The 8,395-nt window shown below is 43.9% G+C and overlaps 1 protein-coding gene across 2 annotated transcripts in view; it reads left to right on the forward strand.

Annotated features, from left to right (window-relative positions):
• TLCD3A (TLC domain containing 3A) overlaps window positions 1-8,395 on the forward strand; it is a 34,049-nt gene that overhangs the window by 7,443 nt on the left and 18,211 nt on the right. The window lies entirely within an intron of this gene.

The raw sequence follows: 8,395 nt of genomic DNA on the forward strand, positions 1-8,395 counted from the left end.
AATTATAAAAATATTTTTAAAACTTTACTTCTAATACATCTATAACATTGCTTTTCATGTTAAATCTTTTATATATCTGGAATTTACATTTGTGTCTGGCATGTGGCATTGTATTAGTTTTCTAGGACTGCCATAACAAGTTACCAAAGGCTGAGGGCGTATGACAACAGAAATTAACTTTCTCAGTTCTGGAGGCCAGAAGTCTGAAATCAAGGTGTTGGTAGGATTGATTCCTTTTGGGGGGCTCTGAGAGAGAAACTCTTCCAAGGCTATCTCCCTTAGCTTCCGGTGGGCACCACCAGTCCTTGGCATACCTTGGCTCATAGATTGATCATTCCAATCTCTTACTCCATCTTCACATCACCTTATTTTCTGTGTCTGTGTCCTTTTCTGTCTCTGATACGGATACTCTCATTGGATTTAGGGCCAACCCTAATCCAGTATAGTCTCACCTCAGTCCTTACCATAATTAAATCTCCAAAGACCCCATTTCCAAGTAAGGTCATGAGGTTCTGGGAGGACATGAATTCTGCAGGGACAGTATTCAACTGATTTTATTTTTTCCAAAGGAAGACTAACGGTATCTTTGGTTTTCTTAGCCTTCCTTTGCTCATAAGTATGATGTGTTTGCCAAAGATAGTGGGTCTGGTTCAGGACTGTGTTTTAGTCCATTGATCTATTTGTTTCTCGTACACTGTTTCAATTATGATAATTTGAGGGTGTTTTGATATATTGTAAATTCCTCCCTCTCCCCAGTGTTCTTTATTCAAATATTTCTTGGTCATTCTGGCACATTTTCTCTAATTCATATAAGCTTTAGGGGGCGCCTGGGTGGCACAGCGGTTAAGCGTCTGCCTTCGGCTCAGGGCATGATCCCGGCGTTGTGGGATCGAGCCCCACATCAGGCTCCTCTGCTGTGAGCCTGCTTCTTCCTTTCCCACTCCCCCTGCTTGTGTTCCCTCTCTCACTGGCTGTCTCTATCTCTGTCAAAAAAATAAATAAAATCTTTAAAAAAAAAAAAAAAAGAAAGAGCTTACTGAGTCTATGAAAATCATGTTAAGAATTCCATGGGAATTGTACTGAATTTAAAGATCAGTTTGGAAAATTGACGTGTTTACAGTATTGAATCTTCCCTTTAGGACCATGCTCTCCATTTGTTTAGGCTTTTATATCTTTCAGTAAAGTTTTGTAGCTTTCTCCATATAGGTCTTGCATTTTTCTTGTTAGGTCTAAAATTAACAGATTTTTTTTTTAATTTTTTAAATTTTTAAAAAAGATTTTATTTATTTATTTGACAGAGAGGGAGCACAAGCAGGGGGAGCAGCAGAGGGAGAGGGAGAAGCAGGCTCCCCGCTGAGCAGGGATCCCGATGCGGGGCTCGATCCCAGGACCCCAGGATTATGACCCGAGCTGAAGGCAGATGTTTAACCATCTGAGCCATCCAGGCAACTCACTAACAGATTTTATAAATTAAAAAAATATATTAGATCTGAAGCTAATATAACATTGTATGTTAACTGTACTGGAATAAAAAATTTTAAAAGACTGCAAATGGTCCTCCTTTTCTGTTACATTTTCTCATTGATATTTGCTGGCTTATAGAAAAGCCGCTCAATTTTGTGTATTGGTCTTCTCTCCAGTCACTTTATCTCAGTTCTTTTATTCTATATTTCAGTTGATTTTCTTAGTTTTTCTTGATAAATCACTACATTCTCTTTCTTTTCAACGTTAAAATCTTTTGGAAGGTTTATGTGTGTGCTGCTGTATTGGCCAGGACCCCAGTAGTAGAGCGTTCAACAGCAGCAGATTGAATGAACATGGCGCTTAAAATTGAAATAGAAGAAAACATATAAAGATGAACCAATCAAGCCACAGATGCTGCGTAAGGAAACAGTGGACTTGTAACACATGAAAGAAGGAAAGTGGCAGACTCTTGGCTAGTCAGTGCTTCCTGTCCTTCACGTTGTGGTAGGACTTAAAACTCTGAATCTTTCTGAGACCTCTGCTGGGCAGCTCCATCAGGTTATCTGCCAACAGGGGAATTTGCTCTGCCTCCAGGGCAAATGTATTTCCGTCTGGCTCATAACTCACCAGTTTATTCAGCCTTTCCACTCACAATTAGTAGTTTGCGAGGTGGGTCACAGATAGGTGGTGACACTCAGCGGCCACATAAGCTTGCGCTAGTGGGCTTGGGGCCGAGCTCTTGGTGCTGTAAGGAAGATCCCTTCCCAAATGAGTTTAGTCCTTGTAACTAATTAGCTTTCTCTGCATTGTTTTTAGTTCTCAGCCATAATCTTGTCGAGAGGTAATTAATTCTCGGGGTGGAAATTGCCTGTGCGGGGTAAAAGACACTGCAAGCTTAACTTCACAAAGAATGGTTTTCCTTCGTTGCTTAAACAGGCACCAAGGGCCTACGTAATTACAGTTTACTAAATAGGTTAATAGAGCTCAGCCTATAAAAAGCAAAAACTAGATACTTAAATAGCAGCTTGAGTTTCTATAGATATTATGATACCCACTTTAAAGACAGAAACCGAATGCTAATAAGGATGGTACTCTTACTATTTTTAAGTTTAAAGTTACCAGAAGAGATGAAGACCTTGTCTATGTTTTTGTGCCAAAGTGTGCATCTATGGACAAACCCACTCTCCCCCAGTTAAGAATTCCTTTCAAACAAGTGATAACCCACTTTGAAAGATAATCTATAATCATCAAAAATCAGATTACTTCTTACTTATTAAAAACAAGGTTTGTAAAGATTTTAATAACATTGAAAATACTTATAAGTGAAATATTATTCAAAATTAATTTAAAGCATGATCTCAATAAAAAATACAGGGGTGCCTGGGTGGCTTAGCCGTTGGGCGTCTGCCTTCGGCTCAGGTCATGATCCCAGGGTCCTGGGATGGAGCCCTGCATCTCGGGCTCCCTGCTTGGCAGGAAGCCTGCTTCATCCTCTCACACTCCCCTTGCTTGTGTTCCCTCTCTCGCTGTCTCTGTCAAATAAATAAAATCTTAAAATACATATATATAATAAATGGGGGCACCTGGGTGGCTCAGTCGTTAAGTGTCTGCCTTTGGCTCAGGTCATGATCCCAGGGTGCTGGGATCTAGTCCCGGGTCAGGCTCCCTGATCAGCAGGAAGCCTGCTTCTCCCTCTCCCACTCCCCCCTGCTTGTGTTCCCTCTCTCTCTGTCTCTCTCTATATATCAAATAAATAAATAAAATATTTGAAAAAGAAGAATAAAAAATATAATAAATGCATTTAAAGAGGACTGGGAAGAATTTTACCAAAATGTTAATACCTGAGAGTAGTATCTCCCAGTGATGGCATTATTTGTGATTATTTTCCATAGTGGGCATGTTTTACTTTCTAACATACATTTTTTTCTAACATATTTTTGAAAAGAATTTATTTAGAGAGTGCATGCGAGCAGTGGGAGGGATAGAGGGAGAGGGAGAGAGAGAACCTCAATAAAACTCCGTCCTGAGTGCGGAGCCTGATGATAGGGCTCGATCTCACGACCCTGAGATGGTGACCTGAGCTGGAATCAAGAGTCAGTTGTTTTACCGACTGAGCCACTCAGGTGCCCCTAGCATATATTTTGAGCAAAAAACTAACAGTACCATCAGAGTTTAGTTGAGTAAGCAAAACAAACCTGTTACGGAATTATTTCTGAGACGCGAAGACACTAAAAATTATTGATGTGATGATTTAGGAAGGCAGCTGAATTTGTTCCAGTTTGCTGGTTCTAACTCATTTCAAAGGCAATTTCCTTAATGGTTCAATGCCCTTGAATATTTTTTTTTTTAACTTGAGTTTAGAACTCACGCTACTTTTGGTTAGGTGTGACCATCTGCAAACAAGCAAATTTTTGCACTTACAGCAAAAGAAATATGTGAGAGTGCCTTAAAAATATAAGGCAATACATCAAGACAAGTACTATATAATCAGTTCTTTGTGTAAATTCTGGTCTTTATTGACGTGGATCATTATCACGGCGCACCGGAGCAAAGAGTTCCCTGCGGTGCGCAGCTGTGGTCCTTGTTTGTAGAAACCATGTGCTTGGGGTGTGGCTGTGCCTCTTAGACTTAGAGTTTGCTTTTGCAAATAGCCCAGGATAAAGCTGAGGGAGCTGCTGTCTGGAAGCTGGCTAAGGCCAGACCTCGATTGTCTGTAATCCAATAGATGTGTACCGAGAAGTTTCACTTCAAGGAACCGTGCGGCAGGGTACCGAGATAAAGAAGAGTCCCTTGCCCCTGCCCGGCGTGTAGTTTATTTTTATTTTTATTTCTGAAAATCTCTCATGGAGTTCTCACAAGCACCCTGTGAGGTGGGTGGAGGAACCCGTATTTTACAGAGGTTAAGTAGTTTTCCCCATGTCACACAGCTTCCGTGTCGCAGAGCCAGTGCTGGAACTCAGGCCCTCTAACGCTAACCCTCGCGCTGTGTGTCACGGCTGCCTTCTGGACTGACGGGCCCTGCCTGCCCATCAGAGGCCTGCAGTCTAAAGGGGAAATAAATGTACAAGCACCAGGGCAAAGCCGTATTGATCATGTATTCTTGTGGGGTGCAAGCAGAGTACAGGAGAAAGAGGGGGAAGGCGATTGAGTAACCTCCTCCTGGCCACATTCTGGCCTGAGAACAAGGCGCCTCCTTCCTTGGGCCATAGATCTTCATATTTTTTTTTTAAAGATTTTATTTATTCATTTGAGAGAGAGAGAGACAGCCAGCAAGAGAGGGAACAAACACAAGCAGGGGGAGTGGGAGAGGAAGAAGCAGGCCCCCAGTGGTGGAGCCTGATGCGGGGCTCGATCCCATAACGCCGTGATCACGACCTGAGCAGAAGGCAGACGCTTAATGACTGAGCCACCCAGGCGCGGCTGTCTCTTTCTTCCTCTCTGTACACCTTTTACCTTTCTCTGTGTCTCACAGCTCCTTCTTCTTATTTACTTGTTGTGAATTCCAGTCTCTGGATCCTTATCTCTGCTTATTCTCCTGAGTCAAAGGATATGTATCTTGGCCTTTTTATTCCCTGTAACTGTACCGCTCCCAGTCTTCTGATAGACCTTCTTCCCCTGCTATATCTTTCTCTCCATGTCTCCCATCATTTTATTTCTTCCCTTGTTCTTCTTGCTCTGTCTCTGCTTCTAAAGCTGGTAATATAGAAATGAAGTGCAGTTCTAAGCAAAATAACTCATTTCAGAATAGAGTTTCATTTTCTCTGTTATGATTTTTTTCTTTTTTTTTTTTTTAGTAGATGGGTGGATAGAGACCTCCAAGGTCTCTCAGTTCTGGAGCTTGAAGTGAAGATGTTTCGTGTGTGAATCTCGGTTGTTTTTCCCTGGTGCTTTTTTCTGGATGGGAAGAAAATGTCCTTGATCAAGGGTAGCAGCCCGCACATTACGTATCTTCATGACATCCACCTGAGTATTCTCAAGAGTCTCTTACAAGTGAATATGGTATTTTCAGTTTAAGGCTAGAGAAACCAGGGAGCAGAATGGGGAAAGTTTTAATACCCTAATGGTATCCAGACTGGGATTTAAAGGAATGGGAGAGATAGGGTAGAAACCAGAGAAATCCCACCATGGCTCTCCCAAACTGGGAGCTTTATCAGTTCCCATTCAAGGGAATTTTGTATATGAGTTCTTATTTTGTAAACGAGTCTTATCTTGACATCTGGTAACCCAAACCTCACTCTCAAAACCCACCTAAGAGGCTTAACTAAAAACTCCTAAGTCCCAACTCTACAAGATGAAATCACCCTGATCGTGAATCAGGAGCCCGGTTTCTGACTTGAGCCCCGCCACATCATAGAGTGGCATGTCAGTTTACCATTCAGCTATATGACGAAGTGATATGTTCACCTACCCCACCAGGTCATTTTGAGACCCAAGTGAGATTAATATATGTGTAAGTGATTTGAAAAATTGTAAAGGCATATATAAATATGAAATGATATTAATAATGGCAGCATCAGAGCCCATAAACTACACTCCACACATTATAAATTTGTGAGGAAACAGGAACAGTGGTTATTAATCAGAAACTATTGTGGAAAACGACGACTCTTCCCTTGCTTATCAAGTTTGGAGGCAGTGTAGTTGTGAAGCACGCTGACCTTGAGGCAGAAAGTAATGAGTTCAAATCCCAGCTCTGCCACCAGGCCTGTGAACTTGGACCAGTGTTCTCATTGCTCTGGGACTTATTTTGCGTGCATGCACGCACACAGAGGACAGCAGATTCCTTGTGAGAATCCAATGACATAATGCTTGTAAAATGTTTGATACAGTGCCTGGCACATAGTAAATATTCAATCAATATTAGCTTTAAAAAATACCAAGTATTTCTTGAGCACTGGCAATGTGCCAGGCCTAACTTGGGAAACAAAATGAAAAGACACCTTCCTGTTTCGAAGAACAAACAGTTTGGTAGGGAAACATATGTATAAATAAAAGCCAACATGCCCACTAATCAAATGCAGAAGTGATCTAGAGGGGAATTTATAAATGTGCCTACAAGAAACAGATAGATAGAAACCTTCCTGGGAAGGAAACACAGCTCAAAACTTTGAAGGGTAAGTAGAAGTTTGTGTGAAAAAGGCTTTATCATTCGCCCGAGGGGCTGAAAAGCCAAGGCTCACGTGTATGCTTGTTGGCTTCTGGTGATTCAAGCTTAACATTCTGGAGATTTCATGAGCTTGGTGTTGGAAACTGATTTTACTTGCTATTTTCTATATGTGAAACATCTGTTGTTTTGTTTGCATTTCGTAGACCCTGCAGGGGCTGCATAGACAACTTCTTGCATAGGGACTAGATCGGTTCCCACCACTTAAAAGTGTTAGCATCCTTGCTGCATGTTGCTGGTCCCTTTAAGGAGAGCAGGCAGGGAAGACTGGTAAGCACTTACCCGTCTCTGGAAAAGCTGGAGCTGGAGGTGACTGGGATAAATAGGGAGGGGATAGAAAGTGGAATGCATATGCATTTGCTCTGGAGACAGTGAAAAGTTTACACACAGGTGTCCTTTGTCCACATGCGAGTGTGAAAATACAGAAAGCTTTGCATTTGCCGGATACCTTGCTCCCAAACTGAAGTGTCTTTTTCGGTTCACCAAGTATGTTAGCAATGAATTGGGAGTTTGGGATGTTACCCTAATTGGAAGAAGTTTCAGACTTTCCTTTGGGTATTCTGTTTCCTTAATGTTGGTTAAATCCCTCTACTTAATATGTAAGAAGATGTTAAAAGCTGTGTTTACCTGCTCCTACATCGGTAACTGCTGTGTTAGAAAAATTTAATTGGCATCTACCTGAAATCATCTGTTATAAAAGTCATAGAATCTCAAGAATTTATAACTGGAAGAACCTTAAAGACCTTGTAGTTCAGCCTCTTCATTTCACAAATGAGGAAAACAGTGGCCCAGGGAGGCTGAGTCCCACTGTTTCAGAGAGTCAGTCCCTTTTAGGGGGCTTTCCTCAGCATGGTGCGTGGTGATGATGGGAAGAGACCCACAGAGCCTTTCAGTCGCAATAGGCGTAAACGAATTGTCTTTCCCCCCACGTTAGCTGAGGAAGATAGACACCAAAGCAAAGTAAAACGTTGGGAAGTCCCAAGAGGGAGAGAAGCCAGTAATGCTGAAGCTACCGTGTTGGCCCACGTGACTGGTGCTGAGTGACAATGAATGATTTCCAACCCGCTCAAATTAAGGGCACCTGGATGGAGAACTTTAAAAAAAGAAAACATTGTCAACAGCCCCCGAGACTGCCTAGTGTCTTGGGCCTAAGGCGAGAGGCTGTACCGCGGTGCCGCAGAAAGTCCGCAGACCTGGTATAACACCTGGCTAGGCCGAAGGAGAGGAACTGCTGGATTCCGCAGCCGGAGTTCAGGCTTTTAGGAGCGACCCGCCCCCTCTGGAGGAATTGCCGCAGTTGGCCGGACGTGGAAAAGCCATCTTTGGCCTACAGGGGGATCATTTCCTTAAGACCCCTATTTGGGCGCAAGAGTGCTTGGTAGATAAGCCAGGCGGGCAGATGGCCACAAGCACACCCGTCCTCTCCTTCCTGCTGCCAAAGAGAGATGCCTCGGCCCGGAGGCTCGCCCACCCGCGTGGTGGGGGGTCTCCACCGAAGACCTGGCCTTCTCGGGGCCTCCCCCACCTGGGGCTGGGGAGCCGAGCTGTGGGCAGGCGCCGGGCGTTTCGTCGGTCGGCCGGTCCCGCAGGGAGGGGGACGCGTCCGCGGTGACGGAACAGAAGCCCCGAGAGCCTCGGCCCTTCCCACTGCTGCCCCGGCCCCGCGGCCGCTCGGGAGGCGGCGGCGACCGCTCCACGCCGCTCGTGCGGGGCGCTGCGTCGGCGCCCTCGGAACCTCCCGGGCCGCAGCTCGCCGCCCGCCGCCCA

This window comes from Ailuropoda melanoleuca, chromosome 13, assembly GCF_002007445.2.
Source record: "Ailuropoda melanoleuca isolate Jingjing chromosome 13, ASM200744v2, whole genome shotgun sequence".
Lineage (NCBI taxonomy): Eukaryota > Metazoa > Chordata > Mammalia > Carnivora > Ursidae > Ailuropoda > Ailuropoda melanoleuca.